The following is a 17,241-nucleotide window of genomic DNA, read 5'->3' on the forward strand; positions in this document are numbered from 1 at the left end:
ATGTCTATAGTCTGCCTCCCCCCATATATATTTATATACATACATATAGTTTATGCTCAAATCAGTTTTCCTTCTACTGTGCAATATTGCCTTCTTTTCTACCAAGTATATGATTTATTCCTAGATGAGTTAGTAGAAATAGATGGAAGCTCTGTATTGTCTAAATTGTCCTCCATTATGTTTCAGGTGCATGCTGCAGAAAGAGAGCACACTTTCTGATTTGCTCTGTCAGTAGGATGGTGGTTTCCTGCACCTTGGTACAGACTCACCAACATTCAAAGCTGCATTTCCTTCTTAAGGAAATCCAGTAGAATTCTTCCACATTGGCTTGTTCTTTTATTTATTTATTTAAAATTTTTATTACTTATTTTATTTTTTTGGCTGCGTTGGGTCTTCGTTGCTGCGTGTGGGCTTTTCTCTGGTTGCGGCCAGCAGGGACTCCTCTTTGTTGTGGTGCGCAGGCTTCTCATTGTGGTGGCTTCTCTTGTTGCAGAGCACGGGCTCTAGGCACGCGGGCTTCAGTAGTTGTGGCGCGCAGGTTCAGTAGTTGTGGCACACGGGCCTAGTTGCTCTGCGGCATGTGGGATCTTCCCGGACCAGGGTTCGAACCCATGTCCCCCGCATTGGCAGGTGGATTCTTAACCACTGCGCCACCAGGGAAGCCCTGGCTTGTTCCTTTAAATCTTATTGTTCCATGAATTCCTCACTCTCTGCATGAAGAGTCTCATCTAAAGCTCTAAATGGAAATTTTGTTTGCTACTCTTTTGCCACTGTGTCAAGTTCCATTGACAGTGATTTCCTTCACCACCTTAGAAGCCTTTTCTTCTTTGGCTTCCTTTTATTTCTTCCATTGTATCTAAGAATGTACCCTTTGTCCTCTCTTATAAGCTGGAGCATTGTTTTCTATGGGAATACAGCTTGATTTTGTTGCATTATTATCCCACACAGAATATCCGCAGTACAACTCCACACATCACTGCCAACGGTTCCATCACTGCCTGTGTTTACTGAGTCTACATAAGGGTTAGCAGATTGGTTTTAAACTGTTGTGCCAGGGACTCCCCAGTGGTCCAGTGGTGAAGAGTCCACGCTCCCACTGCAGGGAGCATGGGTTCCATCCCTGGTTGGGGGAACTAGAATCCTGCATGCCACGCAGCGCAGCCAAAAAATAAATAAAATACCCTGTTGTACCAACTCTATGAGCTTAGAATGGCTTCCACTAGGTAAGCTCCATGAGGGTAGGGATCTTTATTTTGTTTACTGAAGTTATCCCAAGTATCTAGAACAACAGCACATAGTAGGCACGTATTAAATATTTTTAAAATATGGGCAAGTACAGCAGTTCGCTGGCAATATTTGCTTACCATGGGCATAGGAGAAAGGAGTGTCAGCAGCCAGCTTCTCACTGAAAACTCATGCAGTAAGTAACCTCAAGACTCCTTGGAGTGGCGGGCCCAGTGCTAAACAATGGCATTAATGCTCAGGATGAATTCAGATAAACACTCTACTTGAGTCTGATGAAGAAACTGAGATTCGATTTAGCAGTGACTCGTAAATGTTAAGGAGAAGTAAGAATAAGTGGGTTTCTTTTCTTTATATCATAGTCTCTAACTATATCTTTAGCAGCCATGCTTCTTAAAAACTCTGGCACACATTAGTTCCCCTTACGCTGATTGAGTCATATGCTTGTATCTGGTTGTAGGTAGAACTGAGACAGATAGTCCTTGACAGGGCAGCTACCTTCCAGTGACAACTTTACACCATAGAAGGGGAGAAGGCATTTTTAGTGGAAAAGTAGCTGTCTCTGCCACAGAAGGGAACAGGAAGTAACGTAGTAGTTGAATGAGTTAGGTATATGGAAATACACTATTTAGTTGTATAAATATGATTAGAATATTTATTTGAAAGGTGTGGGCACAGATGGTATCTTCTTTTTTTTTTTTAATTTATTTTGTTTATTTATTTAGTTTTTATTTTTTTGGCTGCCATTGGGTCTTTGTTGCTGCTCGCGGGCTTTCTCTAGTTGCAGCAAGCAGGGGCTACTCTTTGTTGCGGTGCTCAGGCTTCTCATTGTGGTGGCTTCGCTTGTTGTGGAGTACGGGCTCTAGACGCGTGGGCTTCATTAGTTGCAGCACGCAGGCTCAGTAGTTGTGGCTCACGGGCTCTAGAGCACAGGCTCAGTAGTTGTGGCGCACGGGCTTAGTTGCTCCGTGGCATGTGGGATCTTCCCAGACCAGGGCTGGAACCCATGTCCCCTGCATTGGCAGGCGGATTCTTAACCACTGTGCCACCAGGGAAGCCCCCAGATGGTATCTTCTTAATTCGGGCAACAATATTGGTACAGAAGCAAACTAACGGTGATGGTTTAAGATTCTAATGGGCAGTGTACCACCTAAAGGAATGAATTCCCCAGGCTTTTTTACGTGAAAAGTTTGAGAAGCACCCTGGTAAGGAAGGGGGTCAGAGTAGAATGGGGCTTTTATCTAAATACATTTAGATAGCACTTTTAGTGATTGAGAAAAGACAGTAATTAGCCATATCAAAGTATTTGGGGGGGAATAGTGGCAGGTGGAAATTATGATGGAGCTAAACCTCCCTTTCCCCAGTCTCACCTCACACTTCCCCTTCTCCCCACCCCCTTAAACCACTCCTACTGGGGCTTAGTCTTTGATTTTTTTTTAAGTCAGAAGGAGGAACTCGTAATAAAGGTCAAGTAGAAGAGAGAGTCAGGAACCTCTTAGGTTGTCAGAGGATGAATAGGATTTTTAGGATGATTGATGCTTAGAAGAAGGAAAAACTAATGACAACGTAGACGATTCTTCAAGATAATCACAGCCAGAAGTAAGAAAGAAGCCACAGATCCACAACTTCAGAAAGTCGAAATGATAGATCATAAGAAACAGCTAGCATGTCTTCTTTTTAATCTCCTAACTTCTGTAACAAGAGGATGCTCTTTAATGGAAAAGCTGGGAAAAAAGTATAAGAAACTAGATAGTAGATAGTAAGAGGGCATCTAGCTTTGACTGATTTCAGTCTTCTAGGTCCAGAAGAATTCCATCTGAAGGTTCTGAAAGACATTTCTGATATTCCCAGGACCCCACTGGTAATAGAAAGAAATCATGGTGGACTTCCCTGGTGACACAGTGGTTAAGAATCTGCCTGCCAATGCAGGGGACACGGGTTTGATCCCTGGTCCGGGAAGATCCCACATGCCACGGAGCAGCTAAGCTTGTGCGCCACAACTACTGAGCTGCGCTCTAGAGCCTGCGAGCCACAACTGTTGAGCCCGCATGCTGCAACTACTGAAGCCTGCGCGCCTAGAGCCCGTGCTCTGCAACAAAGAGAAGCCACCGCAATGAGAAGCCCGTGCACCGCAAGGAAGAGTAGCCCCCACTCACTGCAACTAGAGAAAGCCCGCGGGCAGCAACAAAGACCCAATGCAGCCAAAAAATAAAAACAAAATTTAAAAAAAAGAAAGAAATCATGGAGACAGACATCTCAAAAAAAAAGAAAAATGATTAAATGATGCCTTAAAAGGTGAATTTTAATAAATGCAGACGCTGAAAGTTGCCTTTGAATTTGGACAAAATTCTGTAACAGTTTATTAAACAGTTACCATTTATAAACAATTGGAATGTTACAGAGAAGTAATTTTTAACACTTAGTTGTCCAGCAGTGCTTTCTTGAATTGTTGAACCACCTCTTTGTAGTCTGAGTAAATACTGGCTCTAGATCATCTGTCAGTGGTACTTTCCTGTGTTGGTGAGTGGTCGGACCTGATAAAGCTTAGTTTCCTTCTAACAGCAAGGGTCAGTGATTCCTTTTCCAATTTTTTTTTTTTTTGGGTCTGTTTTATTTTCCCCTTTCTGTAATTAAGTCTTCTAATGGCACTATAGACTTTGTTTTATCTTTTTGATATTCAGAGTCAGGGATATTAACAGGTTTAAAGCTCTTTTTATGTATTTCCGGATTTTTTTTTTTAAGGAAAATTAAACTGGAGTATGGGATAAGCATGTGTGTTTATCCCATAATATCTGTGAACATTGTTTTATTTTTGTTAGTTATATATGTGAACAAAGATACCTCAAAGTTATTTTTATTTGCTTTTTCAGTTGAAGTCTGCTGTGCATTTTTCTGTACTTGCTCATAACCATTGCCAATCTTGCTCTTGGGTTGTCTTTTTCTTATAGATTTTTACAGATTCTTCGTGTACAATAGATATTAATCCTTTATGTTGCAAACTTCATATCTCTGCTTGTCTTTATTTTGTTTAATGTTTTTTATCTTAAGGTATTACAAATAATTTTCCTTTTGTAACTTCTGAATTTTGTGTTCTAAGAATACTTTCCACAGCTGACAATAATTTTTAAAATTCTATTTATAGGTTTTTGTTTTGTTTTATGTTACAAATAATTTAACTGTTTACTCTGAAACTTATATATGTTGTGAGATAAGGATCCAATTCCTTTTTTCTTTCCTCAGGTGATAGAGCTCACCAATACTGTTTATTAAATCTCTCCTTTTTCCACAGATTCAAAATGCCACATTTAGCATTTACAAATTCTTTTACTCTCAGGCTTGTTTTGGGGCACTCTTTGTTTTCCAGATATTTACTTGTTTATTCCTATGCCAGTACTGCATAGCTTGATGATGAGGATGATCATGACCCCGGTAACAACAGCAGGAGCAGCAGCTAATGCGTATTATTACGTGTGTACCAGTCACAGTGGTGAATACTTTAACCTATTTTACCTGATTCATTTCTCACAAAACCCAGAGTTAGGTATTCTTTTTTCTTTTGAAAATCTGGCTTAAATATTCTGACCGGTAGCCATTTTATTTAATGAAAGGATTTTCTTTCTTTTTTTTCTTTAAATATGGAACACTTCACAAATGTGCCTGTCCTTGCACAAGGGCCATGCTAATTTTCTCTGTATCGTTCAAATTTTGGTTTATGTGCTGCCAAAGCAAGCAATTGAGTTAAGTATTCTCAATATCTTTATTTTTACAGGTGAAGAAATAGGTTTTGAGAAGTTATATTTATTCAAGTTACAAGCTAGGACTGTCACCAACTCTGACTCCAGAGCCTATACTCTTAACCATGAGGTTGTGATTACTAGTGGGACAAATTTCCTCATTTTTCTTTTTTTTAAAATTTCTCAGCTATTCTTATGCATTTACTTTTCCATATGAACATTGTGATTTTGATCTAGATAATGTTAATTATTTAGATTTATTTAGGGAAGAATGGACACCTTTATAATAATGGATCTTATTGTCTAAAAATAAATGGTTTGTTTCATTTATTAAGGTTCTTCATATCCCACAGAGTTTTATTTTTTTAATATAGACTCTGAACATTTGTTGTTAAGCTTATTCATAGGTATTATTTCATGTGTGGTTTTAGAAAAACTTGTTATTTGGAAATAATTTCAAAGTTTCAGAAGAGTTGCTAACATTTTGCCACATTTGATTTTGTCATTCCTTTCTTGTATATGTGTGGGGGTATCCTCCCCACATCACCACCTTGAAAGTTAGTTGCAAACATCATTCTCATCACCCTTAATTACTTCAGTGTATATTTTCTAAATCAGGGACATTTTCTTATACACCGACAGTACAGTCAATTGAATTCAGGAATTTTAACATCACTATAATACAGTTATCTGATAGACAATTGTTGTAGGTTGAATTGTGTTCCCCCAAAAGTTCTAATCCCCAGTATCATGAATGTGACCTTATTTGGAAATAGGGTCTTTGCAGATGTAATCAAGTTAAGATGAAGTCATACTGAATTAGGGTGGTCCCTTATCCAGTATGACTGGTGTACTGATAAGAAGAGGAAAATGCCATGTGACGATAGAGGCAGAGATTGGAGTGATGCAGCTGCAAGCCAAGGAGTCCCAAGGATTGCCAGCCACAACCAGAAGTTAGGAGGAGGCAAGAAAGATTCTATCCAGAGTTTCAGAGGGAGCATGGTCCTGCTGGCACCTTGATTTTGGACTTCCAGCCTCCATTACTATGAGAGAATACATTTCTGTTGTTTTAAGCCTTTTTAAAAAAATTTATTTATTTTTTATAAATTTATTCATTTATTTATTTATTTTTGGCTGCATTGGGTCTTTGTTGCTGCGTGCGGGCTTTCTCTGGTTGCGGTGAGCGGAGGCTACTCTTTGTTGCGGTGCGCCGGCTTCTCATTGTGGTGGCTTCTCTTGTTGCAGAGCACGGGCTCTAGGCGTGCGGGCTAAAGTAGTTGTGGCATGTGGGCTTAGTAGTTGTGGCTCGCGGGCTCTAGAGCACAGGCTCAGTAGTTGTGGCGCACAGGCTTAGTTGCTCTGTGGCATGTGGGATCTTCCCGGACCAGGGCTCGAACCCATGTCCCCTGCATTGGCAGGCGGATTCTTAACCACTGAGCCACCAGGGAAGCCCATATTTACTTATTTTTTAAACAGCAGCCCATAGGAGTTAATGTAGCAGTCAATAATCAAAATTTTTCTAGTTGTCCTAATAGTGTCCTTTATAACAAAAATCCAGAATGTAACCCACTGCATTTAGTTATGTCTCTTTAGTCTCCTTTAATCTGAATAGTTAGTTCTTCAGCCTTTATCTTTCATGGTGTTGATATTTTTGAAAAATCAGAATGCTTGTTTTGTACAGGGTACCTCATTGAGGATTTGTCTGTGCTTCCTCGTGATTAGATTTAGATTATGAATTAGGGCAGGAATACTACTGATATATCAGGGGTATTGTGTCATTCCTAGTGTAGCCCATCAGGAGGCACACCTTGTTAGTCCGTCCCATTATTAGCAATATTAATTCTGCTTAGGTAAGGTGATATCTGTCACGTTTCTCCACTGTAAAGTTAGCATTTTTCTCTTTTTCATTAATAAGTGATATGTGGGAAAATAGTTTTAGACTCCATGAATGAGTCTTGCCTGAATTGATTATTGAAATGATGGCTGCAAAGTAATACTTTTCTGTGTAATTCCTTCTACGTTTATTAGTTGGGATTCTGAAAGAAAATCTTCCCTTCTCCCTCATTTATTTATATCAGAGTGATTTTTGGATCTTCTTTTTAGTCAACAGGTTATAATCTATTAGTGTCATTCATTTTGATGCTCAAATTCATCCTATATTTAGCCAGCAAGAGCCTCTTCAAGATGGTTCCTGTACACTTTTGATGTATCCACATCATGTTTTGAGTAGTACTTAATTTTCTTGGTGTAAGATGTCCCAGGCTCTGGAACTGAGCAAAGGGCTTGTGTGTCTGCAGTGCAGAAAGCCAAACTCTGACAGCAGGAGTTTGTAGCAAAGTAAGGATTTGTTACAGGGTGCCATGCAAGGGAGTGGGAGACAAGCCTCAGGTCCGCTCCAACTTGGTCTTTGAGTTAGGGATATTCTTAAAGGGGAAGAGCAAAGAGGCTGGGATTAACCATGGTCTTGTGACATTTCTCAATCATAGTTTTGGGAGTCAGGATGTTTCTGGTTTATGATTCTCCCAGTCAGGTGGTCCATGGCTCGGGGGGTCTGTTAGCTCATCTTGCCCTGGAGAAATGACCTGAGTTTGTATATTACTGATGATATCTACAACAGCAGTTTTAGGCATCTGATTCTGGTTGATTAGTGTTCAGTTAGCACCGCATTGAGGTCAGAGGGGACAAGAAAGGGGATAAAGTTTTGGATAGAGATATTAACCATAAACTTGGTAATGGAACTAGGTTTTAGGGGGATTTGGTTTCAGTCCCCACTCCTGTTTTAACTTTCCCCAAATCTTTTGAGGGAATGGGGCGACAGCTGCTCTGGCTACTTCTTGCTGAAACGGTGTATTCTTGCCTCAATTTGGGGAATGGAAGTGTTGTATACCAACTTTCAAAACACTTGGTCAAATAGATCATAGGTCACCATGAAACAATACTTATTCACTTAACAAAGTGACAATAAAAGATTTCAAAAGCAAATATAGAGAGTTAGAACAAATTATTTAAAAGGTAAAGTTAGCAGCTCAGTATTCCCCACAAAAAAATTTGTTCTCTTAACAAAGAAAACATATTCAAGTTTTGTACCATATTACCTTTAATCTTAAAATTCATTGACTCAATTAAATTTATTCTGATCTTAATCCTGACCACACATTGAATTCCTTTTTTTTTTTTTTTTTTTAATTTTAATTTTTGGCTGCGTTGGGTCTTCGTTGCTGCATGCAGGCTTTCTCTGGTTGCGGTGAGTGGGAGCTACTCTTCGTTGTGGTGTGCGGGCTTCTCATTGTGGTGGCTTCTCTTGTTGCGGTGCGTGGGCTCCAGTAGTTGCAGCACACAGGCTCAGTAGTTGCAGCACATGGGCCCTAGAGCACGCGGGCTTCAGTAGTTGCAGCACGTGGGCTCAGTAGTTGTGGCACACTGCTTAGTTGCTCCGCGGCATGTGGGGTATTCCCAGACGATGGATCAAACCCGTGTCCCCTGCATTGGCAGGCAGGTTCTTAACCACTTTGCCACCAGGGAAGTCCCATAGAATTCGTTTCTATGGATTCTTTATTTTCGCTTGCAAATCTTCTACAACTTTCTATATCCATATGAATTTGTCCCCTACTTTCTTTCCCTTAACAAAATGCATTTCCATTCCTTATACCTTTTTCCTTGCATACAAAGATGTTTTCCATATTAATTTTTAGTTTTAGTTACATTAATTAAAATTCCCAACTCTTAAAAACCTGAATTTCTGATGAAAACTAAGAAGTAAGCAATTGTGGACTGTTTGTCATACCACCGTTTCCCCATTGGCAAACTTTATGAACATATTCTATAACCTCTAGAAACATACATTTCCTCATAGCATAATTTTTTTTAATTGAAGTATAGTGGATTTACAATATTATGTTAGTTTCTCATGACATAGTTTCTTTCCTCAACGTGGTACAGGATGTGTCTAATAAACCCAAACATGTTTAGTTTTTCTCTCATAAGAAGACAAAAGTAGATAGACTTGTTTAGCAATTAATGTTTTAGTATTTTATCTTATTTGAAATGACCTGGATATTCAATGAATTCCTGTCATTTAACTTAATTTAGCAAAACTTTAAAGTTTCAAGTTACCAAAAGTCTGGAGAAACTATTTTTATTTTCAATTTTTATTTATTTTATTTTTTTCATTTTTGGCCACGCCTCGTGGCCTGTGGGATCTTAGTTCCCTGACCAGGGATGGAACCCGGGCCCGCTGCGTTGGAAGCGTGGAGTCTGAACCACTGGGCAACCAGGGAAGTCCTTGGAGAATCTATTTTTAAATAGACATACCTAAAACATAATTATGCCTGAAGAGTTCACCTAAAATTTCCTATCTCATTTATCTCTATTTCATTACTTATGAAAATACCAAGGTTGCAAATAGTGAGTCTACACATTACTCACAACTTCTGTCCAACTGCTGTAAATTGGGATTTCCCATGACACCTCCTTGGGTTTGATAATTTGCTGTAATGGCTAACAACTCAGGAAAAGTTTATTAGTTACTGGTTTATTATAAAAGGATACAACTCGGAAACAGACGATGGAAGAGATTCACAGGGCAAGGTATGTGGGAAGGGGTGTGGGGCTTCCAGGTGAGCCACCCTCCCAGAACCTCGAGGTCTCTTCATCACCTGGAAGGTCTCAGAACCCCTTCAGTTAGGATTTTTATGGAGGCCTCTTTACAGAGGCTTCACTGATTAAACCATTGACCATTGGTGGTTAGTTCAAGCTCCAGCTCCTCTTCCCTCCCCTGAGGTGGGAGTGTGTGGTGGGGCTGAAATTTCATCCACTCAATCCACGTGGTGGGTTCACCCTTAGGGGCTTTCTACTAGTTACCACTAACACAAACTCAGGGACTTGTGAATAACAAAAGGTGTTCCTTCACCTTTATTGCTCTTATCCGTCAGGAAATTCCAAGGGTTTTAGGAGCTCTGGGCTAGGGATAGGGAGGAAAACCAAATACATGTTTCTTATTGTTAATCACAATGTGTCAAGTAGCTCCTGGCCACATGGGACAGTTGAGCAGTTGAAATGTGCTGTAAGTGTGAAATACATCCAGATTTTGAAGACTTAATATGATAAAAAGAATGTAAAATAATTCAACTTTTTTTGTTGGTACATGTTGAAATTATAATATTTTGGATATATTAGGTTAAGTAAGATATTATTAAAGTTAATCTCACCTGTTTATTTTTCGCCTTTTTTTTTTTTCCTGCTACGCAGCTTGTGGGATCCTTCCTTCTTCCCCCACCAGGGATCGAACCCCCGTCCTCTGCAGTGAAAGCGCGGAGTCCCAACCGCGGGACCTCCAGGGAATTCCCCTATTTTTCACCTTTTTTAATGCGACTACTAGAAAATTTAAAGTTATATATGTGACTCACATCATATTTTTGTTGGATAGCATTGCTCTAGATCCAGGCTGCCTGGGAGTTATCTTTGATTTGGGGCAAGTTACATAATCTCTATGCCTCAGTTTTCTCATCTTTAAAGGAAAAGTAAAAAGAAAAAGCCTTTAACTCACAGGGTTGTTTTAAAGATTGAGTAGGTTAATGTGTGCAAGAGTACTTAGAACAGTGCTTGGCACATAGTAAGTGCCTAATGTTGTCTGTTACTATTCCCAATATGAGTGCACACTGCCTGAGGGCTGGGACTTTGTTTTGTTCACTGCTATATCTCCACTTCTTAGGTTCTCAGTAAGTATTTTTTGAATGAATGAATGAATATGGAGAGTTTTTGAGTAACGTAGGTAGTGATTGGGAAGGAGGTTTCTTGATTATCCAGAATGTCTGTTGAAAAAATATTACAACCAAGAAAATTGCATCCCTAAAAGACAGGTGGCCTAGACTTCTCTCTTAGGAAAAATCTGTATCAAAAGGTTAGAAAAATCAAAAGACAAATTAGATATATTTTGAGATTAAAAAGTAGAAAATATATATTATTATTTGCACTGCATTTTCCAGGCTGTCCGAGACTCTCAATAAAAATTCTCTAAGCCTGCAAAAAAAACCTAAAAAACTAAAAAACAATACTAAGTCAGTGATCAAAAATATCTGGTGGTGGGCTAGAAGAGCATGCTGCTGCTGGTCCTTCGTGGCTGTGGTATTTTAAGGGCTTTTCAGTGCTGTTGCTTCCTCAGAAAAACTCTAATTTGCTAGGGACTGATATTTGCTAGCAGTCCAAGAGAGTGTGAAGATTCACCTGACTCAGGAACTCTTCACTAAATCTTTCCCTTGTTTCCCCAACTTCTTGGCTCTGTAGAGACCCCAAACCAACTGTCAGGATTTGGCTGTCAGTAAAAAATAAGAAGGAAACTTTTTTCTGTATGCTTTGGAAGAGATTAAAGAGCATAGAACTAGTTTATTCTTGACAGGTGTCAGATAATTTACCCATAAAATATTTAACAATTTTTGATGGAATTTTTGACAAGGTTTAAACCCTTTTCATGCTTATTGATTTATTTAGGTCTCCTATCTTTTAACTGAGTTAATTTTATTAATTTCCATTTGCCTAGATAGTCATCCTTTTCATCTGATTGTTAAAACTTTTTTAAAGTTCCCGTTTATAGTTTTTTCAAATCTTCTGTTGCTCTAGCATTCTTTTCACACCTAAAACTGTGTACTCTCCCTTTTCATTTCTTGATTAAGATTAAATCTAGTGACATCTATTTCATTGATTTTTATTTGTAAATCACATTGGATGTTTTTCCATTATAATAATGAAATAAAAGAAAATTAAAAGAAAAATTAATTAGAAACAACAGGAAAAGAAATCTCAGTCTGATTTACAAGTAAAAATCCTCTTTTTGAGTTTCCTTGTTGTTTTTCCCTAAATTTTATTTGTATTAATTCCTTCTTAGTAATAGGTGTGTAAGACTATGAATTTTGCTCTGAATACAACCTTTGCTATAGCTCATTGATGCGGTAGGAAGTTGTTATTTTTATTTTATAATTTCAGTTTGCATTTCCTCCTTGACACAAGAGTATTGGATCATGAAAAATCTTATGTATTCATCTTATTTAGGAAAATGTGAAAAAACACTCTTGTGTGCCATTTCTTTAGGTTTTATAGCATATAGTATTCTGTTGTCAATACTCAAAAATGATAAACAGGAGAAAATTGTTTCCAGTCAGAAATAATTTATGCATGTATAGGTAACTTGTCTCATGGAATTTTAAATACCCATTCCTCAAATAAATAATACTATAAAATGTGGGCCATAATAGTACAACCCACCTTTTTTATATACTTGCTCTAAGCAAGCAAATACTGTTAATACTACTGTAATATTCTGGTAAGAGCACAAAATAGTATCAGTATTGCAAAAAATCTTAACCTATTCTAATACAGGTTTTGTGGCTCTGGTTGGAAACTTGTACTCCTTTATATGATAAACTGTAAAAATCAAATGCAGTCTTTTAACTTTTTAATAAGATGTTTTAAATGTTGATATATATTCACATAGTTATTGCATACATGTTTTTAAAAATAACTTCAGGATTGAAATAGTATAGCACAGAAGTAAGGAACAGTTCAGAAATATTGTACCAAGGTTCTGGCTTTGATTCTTAGGTCACGCTAAGGAACTAAAGACTGTGATCGTTTATAGCCCAGAATAAAAGGCTTCTCATGTAATATGAAAGTAGAAAGAAAGAAAACATCAACTCTTCTTTGATTAAAAATTTCATGTCTCCCTTTTTTTTTTTTTTTTTTTTTTAAAGAAAGAAGGTTTAATCAGGGAGATACACACTCCATAGACAGTGTGTGGGCCATCTCGGAAGGTGAGAGGCCAAAAACTTCATGTCTCCTTTTAATGTGACAGCTCCATTGGACTATAATAAAACCATTCACACTACTTCCACATTAATTTTTTACTCCCAAGAGCCAAAGCAGGCAAATTGATATTCTTTGGAAATTCAAATGTAAATGGAATAAGTCCTTCAGAAAATATGTCATGTAGATCTGTTTGATTTTATGATATAGATATGGTCCTTGGAGCTTGACTATATAATACTTTGATAAGTGCCAAATCTTATTTTCCTATAAGTTTTCATTTACTCAAGTGTCTATAACATTCCTACCTATTTCTAAGTGGAGTAATAGCAGTTGCTAAATAATAATGCAGAAAACCGATATTTTCAATTGTTGTTGCCACCTTGAATTGATAAGATGATGTCAGAAATGTCTGGAAATGGTCAACATGCATTTTGCCTTTCTCATATAGCTGCTGTTTTCTTGTCACCTACCTTATACTGACATTTTGAGGCTAGAGCAGTTGTTGAGGTCATAAGCATTATCAGTCTTCACAGATTAAAGGAGATGTAGATATCTAGTAAATTAATCTTGTTAATTATTATGGATTAAGTTTATTTTTTATTTTTATTTATTTATTTTTTGGCTGCGTTGTGTCTTTGTTGCTGCGTGCGGGCTTTCTCTAGTTGCGGCGAGCGGGGGCTACTCTTCGTTGTAGTGCCCGGGCTTCGCATTGCGGTGGCTTCTCTTGTTGCAGAACACAGGCTCTAGGCGTGTGGGCTTCAGTAGTTGTGGCTCGCGGGCACTAGAGTGCAGGCTCAGTAGTTGTGGCGCATGGGCTTAGTTGCTCCGCGACATGTGGGATCTTCCCAGACCAGGGCTCGAACCCGTGTCCCCTGCCTTGGCAGGTGGATTCTTAACCACTGCGCCACCAGGGAAGCCCTAAATTTATTTTTCTTAGGGTGATTTTTTTTTTTTTTTTGTACTACAGTCTTTTTATCTCCATTCCCTTTGGTTAAAGAAGCCAGATTCAAACATTAATTTGTTGACTAATATTTATCTTTTGGGTCAAGCCCTAAACATTGATGGGGAAAAGAATCTGTAATTCAATTCAACAAACTTAAAAAAAATTTACATCTACTCCAGGCAAGGCACCATATTAATAAGGCTTTTTAGGAGGTAAAAAGGAAACTCTCCTTTCTATCTATCAATTAAATATTCCACTTCTTTAGATAACCTGAGAGAAATATTGTACTGGAGTCTTAAAGTTCAATGGCAGATCAAGAGAAAGGCCCATTCAGGAGAGGCCAGGTGAAGGTGAGATTTGAGAAGGTTTTGAAGGATAAATAAAATGGACATTCCATAGGGAGCTGGTAATATGAACAAAGACACAGAGAAGATGGAGAAAGCAGGATGCTTTCTGGTTATAGTAAATAGGTATGCTTGGAGCATAGGAATAAGGGGTCAATCATGTACTTAAAAATGGTGGCTCTCATCATTACTTAAAAATGACTGCCTGCTCATCACCCTGGGATGTCTGTTAAGGTGTAGCCTCCTGAGTTCTACTTCCAGAAATTCTAATTCAGTAAACCTGGACTGAGAGCCAGGAATCTTCATTTGTAATAAGTACCTCAGACCATTATCACGCAGGTGGTATGGAAAAATTGAAAATAGAGACCCATTTATACAACTTGAAGCCTTAAAGATGTTCAGTTTGACAGTGGTAAGCCACTGGAGGTCTGGAGTCTTACTGTCTCGCTTGCTGTGTGACCTTGGACAAGTTACTTAATCTTCTGTGTATCAGGTTCTGCATCTGTAAATGAGGAAAGTAACAGTAATTGTTTTTCAGAGTGTTTTGAGAACTAAATGAGATAATTCATTTTAAGTGGTAAGCACAGTGGCTATAACACACTAACTGTTCAGTAAGTGTTAGCTCTTTTTGAAATTATCATTGTCATCTAATTAAGAGAAATATATTTATTACTAGGTTATGATTAAATTCATTAGTTATTTTACTCTACATGCTTAATCAGACTACTTTTTGGTATATTACCTTGTGTATATTACTTCTTTTGCTCATTCATTTATTCAGAAAAACATTTTGAAATGTAGTGGGTGTGCACAATATTAGATATACAAAAAAAAGAATGTCTTAACTACTTGTTCTTGATTTGCTAAATTATTGATTTTTGTTTTAGTAATTGATGACTAAATACATGGCTAGTAAATTCAATACTTTTCTATTTGGAGCAAAACAATATAATGTAACAATTCATTTGAATGAATTTTAATTCACTTAAAAATGCAAAAGTGGTATAGAAATTGTTGACGGGCTTTAGTACACTTAAAGATATAATTTTAAAGCAGAACAAAAAGCTATACATTTTAAAAGTACAACATTTTAGACTTTTCCTTTAAAAACTGTATTAGAGGGAAATTTAGCAGTATGTAATCAGTTTTCAAAAAGCACAACTATTGACTCGCTTATGGAAATCTTTTCTATCAAAGTATTTATATACAGTCAGTTTTCATTATTTGCAGTAGTTATGTTCTAGAAAGTCACCTTGAACACTGATTTAGTGAATACTGAACCATTGCTCCTAGAGGAAATACAAGGTTAGGTCCCTGTGAGCCTCTGATTACAACGTTTTGTCAGCTGATCAATGTATAATCTGTTTTATGTGTGCTTCTATTTAAAAACACACATTTTTTTTTTTGGAGGAGGCAAATAGTTTATCTAGCAAAACAGAGAAATACAAGTAGATTTCACCAAGTTTACAGTTATTTAGCCTTCTTTTTGAGCTCTCCTGGAAGAACTAGGATTCCTTCCAGTAATACATCTTAAGTCTGCCCTAGAAGGCTCAACAAGTAGGGAGAAAACTACTAAAAAACACACCTTATTTAATGTGTATTGTTGATTCAATAACACTGAACTAACAAATAGCACTGTAACTCGTGTCTGAATGAAGCTTATCCAGCACACATTTTCTCCATAAGGTGCACCACAACCTTCTTGTGCTTAGAGAGAGGACAGCGCTTCAGCAGCAACACCTGGGATACTATTTTAAACAGTAACATCACCAACAAAAACACAGAAAGAAAAAAGAAAAGAAAGTGGCACTAGATAGACTGTGGAAAGGACACTAGTTTACAGTATGAGAGCCTTGCTTGCCCTGAGCTGGGTACGTGTGGATCTCGCAACTCATTTTTCACAGCTCTGCTCATGTCTGCAAGTGTCTGCTAAAACACCATAAGTTATCATTGGTTTGGGAGTTACAAATAAATCTTAACAAGCAGGCTATTTTGCAGATATGGAATCCATGATAATGAGGATTTATTAATGATGACGTTTTTATAGTAGTGTATGTTGCAGAATATCTTCTGGGCTAACCACAAGAGACAAAGGTCCTATTTCAGATTTCCTTAGCTCTCCTGCATGTGTCACCCAAAGTCAGTACTCCTATATTAAGCACCCCTCCCTCTCACTCCATAGAGGGAAAAAAGGAAAATGCCTCCGTGTTTGGTGTTGTGCTGTCAAGGAAGTCACCCACCCACTTAGTCTCCCATCTTTTGAGTCCTTGTGATTTTGGTAATTGCTATGCTGAGACCAGCTTCCTACTGAATTCCCATTCAGGGGACATTGAAAGAACAGTTGGGTCCAGAGGGTCATCCAGACAGGCTGCTCGTAATGCCAACCACAGCCCTGTTACCAGGACTCAGACCTTTTACAGTGCTTCTCTCTCCTCCAGCCACTTAGAACCAGGCCAGCTCTGCCCGTTCTTATTTCTTCCTCCAAGGCTAGTACTTCCCTTTGTAAGGGAAGAGAAAGGTGGTACCCTTATTGGCTTATTTCCCTGTAAAGCCTAGTTAAATGAATGAGTTGTTCATGATTGATTCAACTACTTTGTTCTACTTAGTTAAATTCAACCATTCTCCTAATTTAGCAAAGTTATGTTGCTTAGTACAGAATTAGCTTTAAATCATAATAAACTCTGAAACCTAACAAACCAGTGTGATTTTTTTTTTTTTTTTTTGGGCTGTGTTGGGTCTTTGTTGCTGTGTGCGGGCTTTCTCTGGTTACGGCGAGCGGGGGCTGCTCTTTGTTGCGGTGCGCAGGCTTCTCATTGCGGTAGTTTCTCTTGTTGCGGAGCACGGGCTCTAGATGTGCAGGCTTCAGTAGTTGTGGCACACGGGCTCAGTAGTTGTGGCATGTGGTCTCGAGCGCAGGCTCAGTAGTTGGGGCGCATGGGCTTAGTTGCTCCGCGGCACATGAGATCTTCCCAGACCAGGGCTCGAACCCTTGTCCCCTGCATTGGCAGGTAGATTCTTAACCACTGCGCCACCAGGGAAGCCCCCAGATCAGTGTGATTTTGAGAGTATATTGATTACAAGTATGGGCACTGTGGCAGGCAGAATTATGGCTCCACAGAGAGATCCATGTCCTAATTCCCAGAACCTGTGAATACATTAGGTTAACACGGCCAAGGGGAAT

At 38.4% G+C, this 17,241-nt stretch overlaps 1 protein-coding gene, 1 long non-coding RNA gene and 1 pseudogene across 4 annotated transcripts in view; 1 reads left to right on the top strand and 2 right to left on the bottom strand.

The window, feature by feature from the left end:
* Positions 1-17,241, top strand: part of YES1 (YES proto-oncogene 1, Src family tyrosine kinase) — a 77,151-nt gene that overhangs the window by 9,279 nt on the left and 50,631 nt on the right. The gene's annotated exons all lie outside the window — the stretch shown is intronic.
* On the bottom strand, positions 4,872-4,971 carry LOC132348309 (U6 spliceosomal RNA; annotated as a pseudogene).
* The window catches only part of LOC132347553 (uncharacterized), a 64,847-nt gene continuing 61,410 nt past the window's right edge, over positions 13,805-17,241 (bottom strand). Inside the window, exon 4 of the long non-coding RNA XR_009497219.1 lies at positions 13,805-14,562. This is a non-coding gene — a long non-coding RNA (uncharacterized LOC132347553). The remainder of the gene's footprint in view (positions 14,563-17,241) is intronic.

This window comes from Balaenoptera ricei, chromosome 14 (genome assembly GCF_028023285.1).
Source record: "Balaenoptera ricei isolate mBalRic1 chromosome 14, mBalRic1.hap2, whole genome shotgun sequence".
In the NCBI taxonomy this organism is placed as follows: Eukaryota; Metazoa; Chordata; class Mammalia; order Artiodactyla; family Balaenopteridae; genus Balaenoptera; species Balaenoptera ricei.